Source organism: Carcharhinus amblyrhynchos, chromosome 5 (genome assembly GCF_965287045.1).
Source record: "Carcharhinus amblyrhynchos chromosome 5, sCarAmb.v2.hapA, whole genome shotgun sequence".
Lineage (NCBI taxonomy): Eukaryota > Metazoa > Chordata > Chondrichthyes > Carcharhiniformes > Carcharhinidae > Carcharhinus > Carcharhinus amblyrhynchos.
This window is the reverse complement of record NC_137328.1, coordinates 68,004,243-68,021,746: the sequence shown is the minus strand read 5'-3', so window position 1 is coordinate 68,021,746 and position 17,504 is coordinate 68,004,243. Positions and strand designations below refer to the sequence as shown.

General features: G+C 40.7%; 1 protein-coding gene across 3 annotated transcripts in view; it reads left to right on the top strand.

Moving 5' to 3' along the window:
- Window positions 1-17,504, top strand: part of sncaip (synuclein, alpha interacting protein) — a 164,002-nt gene that overhangs the window by 108,150 nt on the left and 38,348 nt on the right. The window lies entirely within an intron of this gene.

Genomic DNA, 17,504 nt, shown 5'->3' with positions numbered 1-17,504 from the left:
GCAAGTGATAAGGAAGACAAATTGAGTGTTGCCATTTATTGCAAGGGGAATGGAATATAAAAATGGGGAATTTTTACTGCATCTGTACAGGACTTTGATGAGACTACATCTGGAATGCTGTGTATGATTTTGGACTCCTCTTCAAAGATAATATAATTACATTCAAAGCAGTTCAGAGAAGGTTCACTCGACTGATTCTTGAGATCAAGTTCTTATGAAAAAATGTTGAATAGGTTGGACGTATATCTATTGGACTTGAGAGGAATAGGAGGTAATCTAATTAAAAAGATCCTGATAGACTTTAACAGGGTAGATGCTGGGAAGATTATTTTTCTTGTGGGGCAGACTAGAACTGTGGGACAGAATAAGGTTGGGATTTTTTTTCTTCTGGAGGGTTGTTACTCTGGAATTCTGTTCCCTAGAAAGCAGTGGAGGTTGCATCATTGAATTTATGAGTTAGGTAGATATTTGACAGACAAAGGAGTCAATGGTTATTGGGGGCAAACAGAAAAGTGGAGTTGAGGTTGCAACCGAACAAATATGATCTTATTAAATGACAGAGAAAGCTTCAAGGGCTAAAGGGCCTACTCCTGTCCCTAGGAGTTGGAAATGACAGTAGGACTAGGGGGCACAGCCTCAAGATAAAGGGGAGGCGGTTTAGAACGGAGTTGAGGAGGAACTTCTTCACTCAGAGGGTGGTGAATCTCTGGAATTCTCTGCCCGTTGAAGTGGTGGAGGCTGCCTCGCTAAATATTTTTAAGAAGCGGGTTGATGGGTTCTTGATAAGAGAGGGGATTAAGGGTTATGGGGAGAGGGCGGGAAAGTGGAACTGAGCCACAACAGATCAGCCATGATCTTATTGAATGGCGGGGCAGGCTCGAAGGGCTAGATGGCCTACTCCTGCTCCTATTTCTTATGTTCTTATGTTCTTAATACTGAACTATGGCAGTGTCACAATTAGTTAACCTTTGTCCAATAATCTGTCAGTTCCAGCCATGCAATCAAGCAGCATGTTAATCTGCTTCCAAATAGATTTTGAATTGATATATAGTACACTGCTGAAATAAGGTAATGAGTTGGATATAGTGTTCTGCTTTGTTTTAAATAGTAATTATTCAATAGATTCTGTGGCAGTATGTAATTGCATATTGAATTCTGTCGTATCAACATTAATTTCAAAATATGCACTTATCAAAATTGATTAACTGTTCACCTTGGTGAAAATGTTTTTAAAGTTTCAGCAGTGATTGAAATGCAGTTTCCTTGACATTTGATGGATATGTCTGATTACTCCAGTGAGATAGTTCCTTAAATATTCAGTAAAATGTTAGTAATGAGTCAACTGTATAGTGGTGAGAAATGGAATCAGACTTCTCTTATCCACCCACCCCATCCCATATGTGGGTCTCACAGGGTGGAGGGGGCCATGAGGGTGAGCAGCAAGGCAGGAGGTGGATGTCAGTGGCCACCCTCTGTCCCATTGAAGGCTTTGAGTAAAAGCAAGTCGAGAAAATTGACCATGAACCTTTCCAATCACAAGTTTTTTTCAATTCATTCATGGGACATGGGCGTTGCTGGCTGGCCAGAATTTATTCACCATCCCTAGTTGCCCAAGGGCAGTTGTGAGTAAATCACATTGCTGTGGGCTTTGGGGTTGCATGTAGGCCAGACCAGGTAAGAAAAACAGACTCCCTTCCTTAAAGGAAGGAAAACCCGACACTTCAAGAGAAGGTAAGAAGGTGTTGGGTATTGGTCCAGACATCAACCTAATTTTCAGGCCCTCCCATCTTCTTCCTTGACTTCTGGAGGACAGAAAATTTCACACAATGTATTTCCACGTGTAGCTCACTTAAGCTCAAATTGCCACAATTCGTGGACAAAACTGAATGCCTTTATTTTCTTTCAAACTTACTTAATTCAGAAGTAAAGTTTATTCACACATTCAAATCTGGGGAATGGTTGCAACTTCATACACACACACACACACACACACACACACACACACACACACACACACACACACACAGTGAGAAGAAAGAAGAGTTTTTGCACCTATGAGTAAATTTTAAAAACGCACCATAGGTAGATATGGTTTTCATTTCACTTGATTGCCAGAATGCAGAAAATAAAAGTCCAGTGAGGGTTCTTTCACGGAGGAGCAACAGTTTAGCTAGCTGAAAGAGAACGTTGCAGAATTCCTTTAAAGTTGATGGTGATACAGCAAAATTAGGTTGGCATCCTAATTTTATGAGTTAGGTAGATATTTGACAGACAAAGGAGTCTATTCAACAGGCAATGGAAGGAATATAGTCTTGATGCAGGCTTGAGTTTAAATAGCAGACTCAGTTGTGAGTCTGGAACATTAAAACTTTGCAAAGGCCAGACTCTCAGTCATTTGATGTGGCCCATTAATTAGACAGTTGCAGGCTAACGAGTTGAAAGCAGTTTTTGTGCCTCTGGTCAAAATCCATTGTTTATCTTGGGAGATAGATGGTGATTTTGAACACCTCTGCAGGTTTAATAAGGTTCAATGCCTGTCCCTTTGTTATCGAAACAATTTGTCTGCTGGCCTGTGATCTCTTTGATTGTAATATATCCTCAAAATGAGATTCCACAAGGATGACAGTTGAACTTTTGTCCTGTAAATGCTGTTAGAAATTTCTGGAAACTTTGGCCAACTTGTGAATCATGTTGCAGCCATCATTTGGTTCAGCAAGGTCCACTTTTTAAATAAATAAACTTGGGTAAAGCCAGGATATTGTATTTTTCCATGGTTCGCCTTGGACCCAAAATGAAGACTCAGCACTCAACAACCTGACTTGTGAACAGGAGTCGTTTTGAACTTTCTTACTTTTAACCGGTGTCACCAATATTTGAACCTTTTACAATTTTGAACAATTTGCTGGGTTTCATTTTGCTAATTCTTTTCATAATCTTGACTGTATCATTCAAGTCATTCAGAACTCTTTTTACAAAGAAAATAAGCCCAATTTCTTTGACCTTTCTCAATTTGATTCTGTTGCCACAATGATTCTGGTTTCATGTCTTTGTGCTCCCTTGAAAGCAATAGTACAATTTTAGTTAGGTAACCAGATTGGCACGGTCTGCTCCAGATGGAGGCCTGACTGATAATTTGTATGGAAACAATGTTATCTCTTAATTTGTTTTACATCAATCGACTTACATTTCTTATCAGCATTGCCTTTTTCACTCCAGGCAACCATTAGCCTAAAGGTTGCAAACGTTTAATTGTGATGCATCTAAGATCTCTTATCAATCAACAGAAGGCTCAACAAAAATTACCAGGGAAATAATAGTTATAGAACAGGAATCAAAAAAAGGTTAAAAATAAAGTAGAAGGAACTGCCATTACGAATGAGTTAAACTATTTACAACAATGCATACAATATCTGCAATAAAGTAGGAAAATCCAAGACAGTGATATATTGTGAGGAAGCAGATACAGTAAAGATTACTGAGATACGGCCGCAGAAAAGTTAAACCTGGGATCTAAACATTGCAGGACATGCAACTTCAGAAAAGAAAAATTGAAATGATTTAATGGAAATAACAATAACAGAAGAAATAAGTGGCACAGCTATTAGTAAGACTAAAATAGATAGCATGTGAAGAAAAAAAGATAAAAAATCAAACCTATTAATAGGAGTGGAGTATAAAACATCTACTAGTGAAAGGGTGGTAGAGCAAGAAATGTGCAACCAAATTAGGAAAATAAGTTTAAAAAGAAAGGATAATTTTAGGGGAATTTCAATCAGCCTGGAATTCATTATCCAGCAGAGCTGTGTAAATGGAATAAGGCAATGGTGCACATAATTTGCATAGGACTCCATTCTAACTCAATATGTAAGAATCCCTTCAAGGAAGGATTTATTGCTGCATCTAGTAATGGTTATTGAAAAGTAGATAAATATCTAGGTTGTAGTGACCAGTATGATTTAAGATAATGTAGTAATGTAATGAATTTGGCTGGTAACAGCAGGACCCAGAATTAATAAAGGGAATGATAATACATAATCTACCTTGCATCTGATCTGGTGACAGCTATAGCCAACATTCAAAGAGGGTAATGAGATGCCTCCTTAAACCCAGTAATAAGAATAGCAGACATCTAGATAAGATCAAGTGTAAATAGCCCTAGCACCAGGAAGCAACCTAGATAACTAAGAGATCAGTAGAGGCACGCTAATTTTTGAGAGTTAAGGAACGAGAGAATAAGAATTGAGGAAAGAAGCTTGATGGAGACTTAAGAATCATAGAAATCCTACAGTACAGAAAGAGGCCATTTGGCCCATCGAGTCTGCACTGACCACAATCCCACCCAGGCCCTACCCCCATATCCCTACATATTTTACCCCCTAATCTTTCTAACCTCCGCGTCTCAGGACACTAAGGGGCAATTTTATTAGCATGGCCAATCAACCTAACCTGCACATCTTTGGACTGTGGGAGGAAACCAGAGCACCCAGAGGAAACCTACGCAGACACAAGGAGAATGTGCAAACTCCACACAGACAGTGACCCAAGCCAGGAATTGAACCCAGGTCCCTGGAGCTATGAAGTAGCGGTGCTAACCACTGTGCTACCGTGCTGCCCTTTTCACTTGGATGAAAATAAAACAGACAACAATATTGGTAACCAATGATGTAGAATAGCAATGGGAAGCTTTTAAAACAGTGTAACAAAGACGAGAAAACACAAATTCTGCTTAAGAAACATGAACAGAGAAAACACAAATTCTGCTTAAGAAACATGAACAAAGAAAACACAAATGAGACACCATGGAGCGAGATTTTACAGTTTCGCTCATTCCGAAACTGTAAAATCCCACCCGAGCTCAATGGAACTTTCCATGGTCCACCCCGCACTTGCTCTCCGATTCCCGTGGCAGGCGGGACGGTAAACTTCTGGTCCATTGGTAGGTTTTCAATTGGGATCAGGATCTCTGAAGCTGGAATCAAATACTCCTGACACCCACACTGTGAAAGGAACAGCTACCCAACAGCGATGTTTATTGGATTAGCCAATTATTTGGCAGTGCTTGCATTCACCATCAAATTAAGAAAAATGGGTGAGCTCTCGAAGTTGGACTAACAACATGGCCTCCAGCACTGAAGGAACAGCAGCAGGAGTTGCATGTAAACAGAAGAGAGAGATGGCACCTTGATCTTGATGCGCACTCTCACTGTTTCTTATAAAAGTGAAGTAATGGCCTCAGTCTCTGGATCAGCATTGAGGAAAGGAAACATTGAAACGTACGAAACATAGAAAATAGAAGCAGAAGTAGACCATTTGGCCCTTCAAGCCTGCTCCACTGTTCGTTTTGATCATGACTTATCTATATCCTGATCCCACCTCCATTGCCACTCTCCCCCCCATTCATTCCACAGGGTGACTGGCCGCTGAGAGCAGCATGGTATGATGGATGCAGCGAGCCTCAGTGATGCTGGAGGACTGACCCTACCACTGGTCTAGTGCCAGCAGGCCACTTCCAAACAACTGCTGGGCTCCAGACACTATAGGAAGCCCACAGCCAGACTGGAAAATTCCAGTTGATTAATGTACTTAACTGATTTTTTTAATTGAGGTAACAAATTATTTGCTGCTTCAAATAAAATAGCTAAGGTTTGGCACTGCACCAGGAAATTCTCCATCTTCCTGCCTCCATTCCTGTCACTATCAGCACCAAAATCCTGCCACCTTGGATGAATGAAGGTATGAAGGAAAAATCAAGGGTTTGATAAGAGCTCTTCAATTGATGGGTCATCCAGACTCAAAACAATAGCTCTGTCCTCTCTCCACAGATGCTGTCAGACCTACTGAGGTTTTCCAGCATTTTCTGTTTTTGTTTCAGATTCAGATTCCAGCATTGGCAGTAATTTGCTTGTATATAATTTGTATATGGGCAGCAGGGGAGAGCATGACAAGAAATAATAGAGAAATTAGGAAGAAAGTAAACAGGAACTATGAACTTCATTTACGAAGGAACATAAAACAAAATGGTGAGGTAATCTACACACACAAATAAAGGAAAGTTTGAATGGGAATAGCACCAAAAGAACAGCCAGGATAGAGTCTCAGGCAGTCGTAGTGAAATAACAGAAATATTGAGTAATTATTTTGCTTCTGTATTTACCAAGGAGATGGAAGATGAAATTCAAAATTATATTACAATTTCAATTGAAGAGGAGAAAAATTAAATTAACAAATCAAACTCTAGGAAGATAAAACCTCTGATTTGGTTGGATTACATCCATGCCTTTTAAAAGGCATGAGACCGTTTAATTTAGACAAATGCGAGGTGATGCATTTTGGTGGATTGAACCAGGACAGGACTTAGTTAATGGTAGGGCACTGGGGAGAGTTACAGAACAATGAGATCTAGGGGTACAAGTTCATAGCCCCTTGAAAGTGGAGTCACAGGTGGACAGAAAGCATTCAGCATGCTTAGTTTCTTCGGTCAGAACATTGAATACAGGAGCTTGGACGTCTTGTTGAAGTTGTACAAGATACTGGTAAGGCCGCACTTGGAATACTGTGTGCAATTCTGGTCACTCTATTATAGAAAGGAAATTATTAAACTAAAAAGAGTGCAGAAAAGATTTACTAGGATGCTACTGGGACTTGATGGATTGAGTTATAAGGAGAGGCTGAAATGACTGGGACTTTTTTCTCTGGAGCTTAGTAGGCTGAGGGGTGACCTATAGAGGTCTGTAAAATAATGAGGGACACAGACAAGGTAGATAGTCAGTATCTTTTCCCAAAGGCAGGGGAATCTAAAACTAGAGGGCATAGGTTTAAGGTGAGAGGGGAGAGATACAGAAGTGTCCAGAGGGGCAGTTTTTTCATACAGAGGATGGTGAGTGTCTGGAACAAGCTGCCAGAGGTAGTAGTAAAGGTACAACTTTATCTTTTAAAAAGCATTAAGCTAGTTACATGGATATGATGGATATAGAGGGATGCGGGCAATTGGGATTAGCTTAAGGGTTTTTAAAAAAAGGGCGGCATGGACAAGTTGGGCTGAAGGGCATGTTTCCATGTTGTAAACCTGTATGACTCTGAGAACCAAAAGGCACTATTACACATTTGGTAATTCATTTGAAAAAGGTGCAGTTCCAGAAGACTGACAAATAGCTGACATTCTACTTATATTTATGAAGAGAAATAGAACGTATCCAGGGAATGATAGACAAGTCAACTTAACGTGAAAAGAAAATGGAATTCCTACTAAAGAAAAAAATATAAACACATATGGAAACCAAAAATATAATAATGAATAGTCAGCACATATTTCAAAAGAGAAAGCCTTGCTTGATTTACCTCACTGACTTTTTGAAGAGCTAACAGATGACAGACAAGCATACTAGAGTAAGTGTAGCATACAAAAGGGTTTTGAAATGTTTCCACGTAATAGCCTAATGAAGAGTTGGGACAAGTATCAGAATGGATAGTTTTCTGGCTGAAATACTGATAGGAGAGAGTAGGGGTAAAGAGTAACTGTTCAGAATTGCAGAAGATACCAAAATGTAATACCTCGCTGATCTATATTAAAATTAATTTGTCAATTATATGTCCATTTTGTATCTTCATTAACATCTTGTAATTTGTTGCATTCTTCCTCATTATTGACTATCCTGCCCCGACAATAATTTGGCATCTTCTGCAAATTTAGAAATTGTGTTTCTCTCCGAGTCAAAATTATTAACATAAATTGTAAGCAACCGCAGTCCCAGCACTGATCCATGTGATCCATTCACTTTCTGCAGTTCTGAATAGTTACTCTATGCAGTTCTGAATAGTTACTGTATACCCCTATTCTCTTCCCTCAGTGGATAGCTATCTATTTTGCTACTTGTCCCATTCTTCATGCTCTGACATTATTCGACAGCGTATTACATGTATCTTTATCGAAGATCTTTGTGTGATTTGTCACACATCCATGCAACTTAGAGGGAATATTGCCAGGACTACTATCTGTTCATTCCTGGTCTTAAGGGGTAAGTGATCAGTCCACTTGTGAAAAGCAGCTTTTCAATTTTTCATATTGTATTATTACAATAAGGCTGCCTGCCTTTAATTTGACAATGGTTTGACTTTTACGTTGTGCAAGCTATGCTTCAGTGAAACCCCAGCAGCTGAAAGGTGGTAAGAACGACTGAATTCATAAGATGCATGCCTTTACTGCACTGCTTTGAGACAGGAGGAGAATGAGTGCTTCCTTCTGGCCCAACAAGCAACTTGTTAGACCCCTTCCCCAAACTCTACAATCTGTTGGCTTTCTTTGACCAACATCCAATTCTTCCTCTCACTTTTTGACCACCATCACCTGTTTCCCAAACTCTTGAAGAATATAAAGAATGCAGGAAGGAACTTAAGGAAGGAGTTAATAGGGCTAAAATGGGTCATGAAAAGTCCTTGGCAAACAGGAGTAAGGAAAATCCTAAGGCATTTTATACATATGTAAAGAACAAGAGGGTAACCAGGGAAAGGGTTGGTCCAAAGAACAAAGAACAACACAGCATGGGAAACAGGCCCTTCGGCCCAACGAGCCCACGCCGCCATTTCAACACTGTGAGTCCCCTCTTCCACCCATGACCCTTGTCTGCGCTTATGGCACTCCACATTGGAAACCAGATTGAGGGGAGACTAATTTAGGGACAATTTGTCACACCAATCAGCCTAAGAGCACATCTTTGGTGTGTGGGAGGAAACCAGAGCACCCGGAGAAAACTCACGCAAGCATGGGAAGAATGCGCAAACTCCCACAGACGCTGGCCCAAATCCATGTATCTGCACAGCAAACAGTGATAGTCACTGAGCTGTCGTGTTGCCCATCAGCTGGTCCAGTTTAAGCGTACACTAACGACATGAAGCACTAGGCTACTCTCGAAACATCCAAGAGCAGCCCTCGCATGACCCACCGCGTGTATGCCCCTTGTTGGACAACAAGGCGGACCGAAGCACCTGTGGATTAAATAACATGCACATTTTATGCAAACATTCAAGGGAATCCCCAGAAGCTCAAAAGTAAAACAAGTGAGCCAGAAAATATGTTGGAAGGTCCATAGGAATCAATAGATTCCCAGGGACGTCCCAAGGCTCTTGATCCTTATTTAAAACAGTCTTCTATATCCCTCCATTCCTATTCCACTCATGTGCCTATCTAAGTATCCCTTAGACAACTCCAGCGTGCCTGCCTCCACCACCTTACTTGGCAGTGCATTCCGTACCCCCACAACCCTCTGTGTAAAAAACCTCCCTCTAACATCCGAATTATACCTTGCCCCCCTCACCCTAAGCCTGTGGCCCCTCGTAATATTTGTTTCCAATCTAGGAAAAAGCTTACTACTGTTTACTCTATCTATACCCTTCATAATCTTATACACCTCTATTAGATCTCCACTCATTCTCCATCTTTCGAAGGAAAACAGCGCAATTTGCCCAATCTTTCCTCATAACCCAGTCCTTCCATACCAGTCCACTCAAGGATAGTGGAGGGAATCTATGCATGGAACCAGAGGAAATGGGTGAGATATTAAATGAATACTTTGCCTCGGTATTCACTAAAGAGAAAGACTTAGCGGATGAGGAGCCTGTGCTAGTGTGTGTAAATATTCTGGGTCATGTTGATATCAAAAAGGAGGTGATGGGTGTCTTAAAACACATTAAAGTAGATATGTCCCCGGGACCTGATGGGATCTATCCCAGAATACTGAGGAAGGCAAGGGAAGAAATTGCTGGGGTCTTGACAGAAATCTTTGTATCTTCATTGACTACAGGTGAAGTTCCAGAGGACTGGAGAATGGCCAATGTTGTTCTGTTGTTTAAGAAGGGCAGCAGGAATAATCTGGGAAATTATAGGCCGGTGAGCTTTACGTCAGTGGTAGGGAAACTATTTGAAAGATTCTTAGGGACAGGATTTATTCACATTTGGAAACAAAATAGTAATAGACAGCATGGTTTTGTGAAGGGGATGTCGTGTCTCACTAACATGATCGAGTTTTTTGAGGAAGTGATGAAGATGATATTAAGGGAAAGCCAGTGGATGTTGTATACATGGACTTCAGTAAAGCCTTTGACAAGATATCTCATGGTAGACTGGAACGAAAGGTGAAGTCACATGGGATCAGAGGAGAGCTGGCAAGATGGATACAGAACTGGCTTGGCCATAGAAGACAGAGGATAGCATTAGAGGGGTGCTTTTCTGAATAGAAGGCTCTGACTAGCGATGTTCCACAGGGATCAGTTCTGGGACCTTTGTTGTTCATGTTATATATAAGTGATTTGGAAGAAAATGTCTGATTAGTAAGTTTGCAGACACAAAAGTGGTGGAGTTGTGGATAGTGAGGAGAATTATCCAAAGATACAGCAAGACATGGTTGGAGACTTGGATGGAGAAATGACAGATGGTATTTAATCTGGACAAACGTGAGGTAATGCATTTTGGAAAATCTATTGCATATAGGAATTATACAGTAAATGGTAGAACCCTTAGGAGTATTGACAGGCCAAGAGATCTGGGTGTACATGTCCACCAATCACTGAAAGTGGCAACGCAGGTGGATATAGTAATCAAGAAGGCATATGGCTTGTTTGTCTTCATCGATCGGGGCCTGGAGTATAAAAATTGACAGGTCATACTGCAGCTATACAGAACCTTAGGCATCATTTGTAATATTGTATACAATTCTGATTGCTACAATACCAGAAGGATGTGGATATTTTGGAGAGGGTACAGAAGAGGTTTACCAGGATGTTGCCTGGTCTGGAGGGTATTAGCTATGAGGAGAGGTTGGATGAATTCAGTTTGTTCTCACTGGAACGACGGAGATGACGTGATAGAAGTTTACAAGATTATGAATGGCATGCATAGAGTGAATAATCAGGTGCTCTTTCCTAGGGTAGAAAAGTCAAGTACTAGGGGACATAGGTTTAAGGTGCATTGGGAAAAGCTTAGTGGAGATGTGCAAGGCAAGTTTTTTACACAGTGGGTAGTGAATGTCTGGAACTCACTGCTCGAGGAGGTGTGGGAGCAGGTACGATAACAGCATTTAAGGGGCATCTAGATGAATACATGAATGGATGGAAATGGAAATGGACCTAAACTACGGGTTTAGTTTAGGCAGCATCATGATTGGCGCAGGTTTGGAGGGCCGAAAGACCTGATCCTGTGCTGAACTGTTCTTTGTACTCCTCGCGCGCACACCACACATGCCCGAGCATGCACAAGCACGCACACGCACAAGCACGCACACGCACACACCCCAAAGAAGTTCTGCTGAGAAGTGTATGAATAGTGAGGGCCTATATTTAAAAAGCAGAACCACAAAGGTAATGACTGCTAGATGGTCTACACCAGAACTATGCTGGGACCAGTATGCTGGCTAATTGTTTAACTAGGCTGTAGTGACAGCTTTACAGCATACAGGCATTAGGGTGCACGAGCAACTATGACCAGAGCAGGGAGAAATGGCGAAAACTAACAGAGGGAGAGGAGAGAGTTTGGGTGAAGGACAGTTTGGAAATCCAAGATAAAATTTGAGACAATAGAAAAAATATATTTACATACAGAATTCTTAAAGCAGTTCAAGAGCATAAATGTTCATAGATTATTGAAGGTAGCAGGACAACAATTAATGAACAGAGAGAGAGAGAGCAGTTAATGAAGCATACAGTATCCTGGGCTTTATTAATAGGGACATAGCACAGGAACAAAGAGGTTATTTTGAACTTTGACAAGATACCAGTTAGACTACAGCTGGAGTATTGAGTAGAGTTCTGGGCACCACGGTATAAGCAGAATATGAACATATTGGAGAGGAGCTTTATAAAATGTGCTCCAGGGATGAGAAATTTCAGTTATAAGGATAGATTAGAACACAGAACATTACAGCGCAGTACAGGCCCTTCAGCCCTCGATGTTGCGCCGACCAGTGGAACAAGTCTAATGACCCTCTAATCTAAACTATTCCAGTGTTATCCATATGCCTATCCACTGACCATTTGAACACGCTTAAAGTTGGTGAGTCCACAACTGCTGCAGGCAGGGCATTCCATGCCCTTACTACCCTCTGAGTAAAGAACCGACCTCTGACATCCGTCCTATAATTATCACCCCTCAATTTAAAGCTATGTCCCCTCACGTTAGCCATCACCATCCGAGGAAAAAGGCTCTCACTGTCCACCCTATCTAACCCTCTGATCATCTTGTATGCCTCAATTAGGTCACCTCTTAACCTTCTCTCTAACGAAAATAACTTCAAGTACCCAGCCTTTCCTCATAAGACCTTCCCACCATAGCAGGCAACATCCTGGTAAACCTCCTCTGCACCCTTTCCAGTGTTTCCACATCTTTCTTATAATGCCACGACCAGAACTGAACGCAATACTCCAAGTGCGGCCGCACCAGAGTTTTGTACAGTTGCAACATGATCTCACGGCTCCGAAATTCAATCCCTCTGCCAATAAAAGCTGACACACCATATGCCTTTCTAACAACTTTATCAACCTGGGTGCCAACTTTCAGGGAGCTATGCACATGTACACCGAGATCTCTCTGCTCGTCAACACTACCAAGAATCCTTCCATTAGCCCTATATTCTGTACTCCTGTTACTCTTACCAAAGCGAATCACCTCACACTTTTCCGTATTAAACTCCATCTGCCACCTCTCAACCCAGCTCTGCAGCTTATCTATGTCCCTCTGCAAACTGTAACATCCATCCTCACTGTCTACAACTCCTCCGACTTTGATGTCGTCAGCAAATTTACTAATCCATCCTTCTACACCCTCAAATGGGTCATTTATAAAAATGACAAACAGCAGTGGTCCCAAAACAGATCCCTGAGGCACACCACTTGTAACTGAACTCTAGGTTGAATATTTCCCATCAACCACCACCCTCTGTCTTCTATCAGCTAGCCAATTCCTGATCCAATCTGCTAAATCACCCTTAATCCCATGCATCTGCGTTTTCTGCAGTAGCCTACCATGGGGAATCTTATCAAACGCTTTGCTAAAATCCATATACACCACGTCAACTGCCTTACCCTTATCCACCTCTTTGGTCACCTTCTCAAAGAACTCGATAAGGTTTGTGAGGCATGACCTATCCTTCACAAAACCGTGTTGACTATCCCTAATCAATTTATTTCTCTCTAGATGATTACAAATCCTATCTTTTATAATTCTTTCCAAAACTTTGCCCGCAACAGAAGTAAGGCTCACCGGTCTATAATTCCCAGGATGGTCTCTATTCCCCTTCTTGAACAAGGGGACAACATTTGCTATCCTCCAGTCTTCTGGCACTATACCTGTAGCCAATGACGACATGAAGATCAAAGCCTAAGGCTCTGCAATCTCCTCCCTAGTCTCCCAGAGAATCTTAGGATAAATCCCATCCGGCCCAGGGGTCTTATCTATTTTCATACCCTCAAGAATTGCTAACACCTCCTCCTTATAGAACATGGAACATTACAGCGCAGAACAGGCCCTTCGGCCCACGATGTTGCACCGACCAGTTAAAAAACAATGACCCTCTAACCTAAACCAAACCCTTACCATCCATAAACCTATCCACGGATCTCTTAAACGCCCCCAAACTAGGCGCATTTACAACTGCAGCAGGCAGGGCATTCCAATCCCTCACCACCCTCTGGGTAAAGAACCTACCCCTGACATCCATCCTATAACTACCACCCCTTAATTTAAAGCTATGCCCCCTCGTGCTAGCTTTCTCCATCCGAGGAAAAAGGCTATCACTGTCCACCCTGTCTAAACCTCTAATGTACCTCAATCCTTATGTACCTCAATCCCGCCTAGTCTAAAAGCTTGTATCTCAGTATTCTCCTCGACTACATTGACTTTTTCCTGCATGAATACTGATGAAAAGTATTCATTTAGTGCCTCTCCTATCTCTTCAGGCTCCATGCACAACTTCCTACTACTGTCCCTGCCTGGCCCTAATCTTGCCCGAACCAATCTTTTATTCTTGACATATCTGTAGAAAGCTTTAGCGTTCTCCTTGATCCTACCTGCCAAAGTCTTCTCATGTCCTCTTCTTGCTCTTCTTAACTCTCTCTTTAGCTCCTTCCTGGCTAATTTGTAACTCTCCAGTGCCCGAACTGAGCCTTCACGTCTCATCTTTACATAAGCCTCCTTCTTCCTCTTCACCAGAGATTCAACTTCCTTAGTACACCACGGTTCCCTCGCTCGACCACTTCCTCCCTGCCTGACAGGTACGTTTTTATCAAGGACTCGCAGTCGCTGCGCCTTGAACAAGCTCCACATTTCAATTGTTCCCAGCCCCTGCAGTTTCCTACTCCAACCTATGAATCCTAAATCTCGCCTAATAGCCTCATAATTACCTTTCCCCCAGCTATAACTTCTGCCCTTCGGCATATGCCTATCCCTTTCCATCACTAACGTAAACGTAACCGAATTGTGGTTTGGAAAGGATGGGACTGTTCTCCTAGGAAGAAGGCTAAATGGAGATTTGATAGATGTTTAAAATCATGAGGAGGCTGGACAGAATAGATAATGAGAAATTATTCCTGCTCATAAAAGGATCGAGAACAAGAGGGCACAGATTAAAGTGATTTGCAAATGTAAGTGTGATGTGAGAAAAAAATAGCAAGTGGTTTGAATGTGGAATGCACGATCTTGATGTATGGTAGAGGCAGGTTCAATCAAGGCATTCAAGAGTGCATAGATGATTATTTGAATAGAAACAATGTGCGAGGGTATGAAGAAAAGGCAGGAGAATGGCACTAAGTCATAATGTTCATTTGGAGAGTGGATACAGGCTCAATGAGTCAACTGGTTTCCTGCACCATAATAATTCTGTGATGTCAATATGGGTAAAAACTTGTTGACAAGAGACAGAGAGTTGAACAGAATAGTGCATCCGAGTAAAGATCTATGCATGGAATAGCATAAAAAAAATTGAAGTCAACTCATCTGAACGCGTGGAAAATCCCCAGTAAGATAAATGATCTTAAGGCGCAGATGGATCTAATCACAGAGACATGGCTACAAGATGATCAGAGTTGGTAAGTAAATATTTTGGGGTTCACAGCATTTCAAAAATACAGACAGAATGGAAAAGGAAGATGGGTGCCCTAGTAACAGAGGATAGCATAAGGACATTAGTGACAAAGGATGTTGACTCAAAATCAACATTACAATCAGTATGGGTGAAGAATAAGAGTAGCAAGGGTCAGAAAATGCGAGTAAAAGTAATTTATAGACTCTGTAAAAATAGTTATACTGTTGGGTATAGTATTAAACAAGAAATCATTAGAGCTTGTAACAAAGGCAATGTAATAGTTGTGGGGAACTTTAATCTTCATATAGACTAGGCCCATAAAATTGGCAAATATGGTTTAGAAGATGAGTTTATAGAATGCTTCTGTGACAATTTCTTGGAGCAATTCATTGTGGAACCAACTATGGATATTTAGATCTGGTATTGTGCACTGAGGTAGGATTAACTAATGATGTCATAGTAAAACATCCACTGGCAAATAGTGACAATACAACAAAAATTCCATGTTAAGTTTCAAAACAAAACATTCCTATCATAAACAATAATTTTAAACTTTAAAGCTAATTACATAAGTATGAGGGAAGAGCTAGCCAATGTTTTTTGGGTAAATAGACTAGAAGGTACAGAGGTAAATGAACAGTGGGTAACATTTAAAGAAACAATTCAAAATGTTCAACAAAAATAACATTCCATTGAGAAACAAAAACTTGGTGAGGAAGATCCATCTGTTGCTTACTAAGGAAGTTAAAGATAATATTAGATTAAAAGAAGAAGCTTATAATGTTGCAAAGTATGGTAATAAGTCTGAGGATTGGGAGTGTTTTAGAAACTAGCTAATGATCAACAAAAAAACTCAGCAGCTCTGGCAGCGACTGTAGAGAGAGAGAGTTATTGTTTCAAGTCCAATATGACTTATTTAGAACCAAAATGTTTGCCAAAAGGGATAGAGAGAAAATAGAATACAAGGGTACCAAGGACTATAAGAACAGATTGGGAGAGCTTTTACAACTATATAGAACAGAAGAGAGTAGCTAAAGTAAGCGCTGGGCCCTGAGTTTCTCCTGTCTCTGTTTCTATCATGGATAATATGGAAATGGCAGGGTCATTGAACAAATATTTTGTTTCTGTCTTCAGAATGGAACTCTCAAGTTACATACCATAAATAGAGGGTAACCTTAGGGACTAATAAGAGTGAGGAAATAAGGTAATTAGTATCAGCAGAGAAAAGGTACTGGAGAAACTAAAGGCACTAAATTCTGACAAATGCATAGATCCTGATGGCCTACATTCCAAGGATATAAAAGAGATAGTGGATGCACTGGCTATGATTATCCATGATTCTTGAGGCTCTGGCATGGTCCCAGCACATTGGAATTTAGCAAATGTGACACTGCTATTCAAGAAAGGAGGGAGAGGGAAATCAGGGAAGAATAAGCCTGTTAGCTTGACATCAATAATCAGAAAAGAGCTGGTATACGTTACTGTAGTAAATTAGAAAAGCATACTATGATTAGATTTTACAACAGGAAAATCCTGTTTGTCAAATATAATCAAGTTTTTTGAGGATGTAACTTGTAACGAAAACCAATAGATATGGTATACTTGAATTTCCAAAAGACATTAGACAACAGGTTTAACACAAGATATAGTCTTATGGTTTAGCACAAGTAGAAAATTGGTTAACAGGCAGGACACAGAGTGGGGAAAAATGGAGCATTTTCAAGTTGGTAGACTGTGACTAGTGGAGTGTTAGAAGAATCCATGTCGGGGCTTCAGCTACTTCAATGATTTAGACAAGGAGGCACAATAATGTATACTAAGTTTGCTGATGATACAAAGCTGGTTAAGAATGCAAGCTGTATGGAGACACAGATGCAAAGTGATATAGACAGGTTAAGTGAGTAGGCAACAAGGTGGCAAATGGAGTGTAATATGGATGTGATGTTATTCACTTCAGTCATAAGAATAGAAAAACAGAACATTTTTTAAAAGACATAGAACTTGTAATTGTTGATGTTCAGACAAACTTGGGGTATACATGAATAAGAAACACAAAAAGTGAGCACGCTGATACAACAAGCAATTAGGAAAGCAAATGACATGTTAACCTTTATTGCAAGGAGATCTGAGAAAAGTATAAAGAATGCAATTGTATGGGGCTTTGATGAGACTGCACCTACAATATTATGCAGTTTTAAGCTTCATACTTAAGGAAGAATATATTTGTATTGGAGGCAGAGGTTCGTTGGTGCCGGAATGAGAGAACTGTCCAGTGATGAGTAAATTATGTCTGTATTCTTTCAAGTTTAGAAAAATGATAGGTGGTATCATTGAAACATTAAAAATTCTGAATGGACTTGACAGGGTAGAAACTGAAAGATTTTTCCCTTGGCTTGGGAATTGGGAACAAGGTGATACAGTTTCAGAATGAAGGGACCT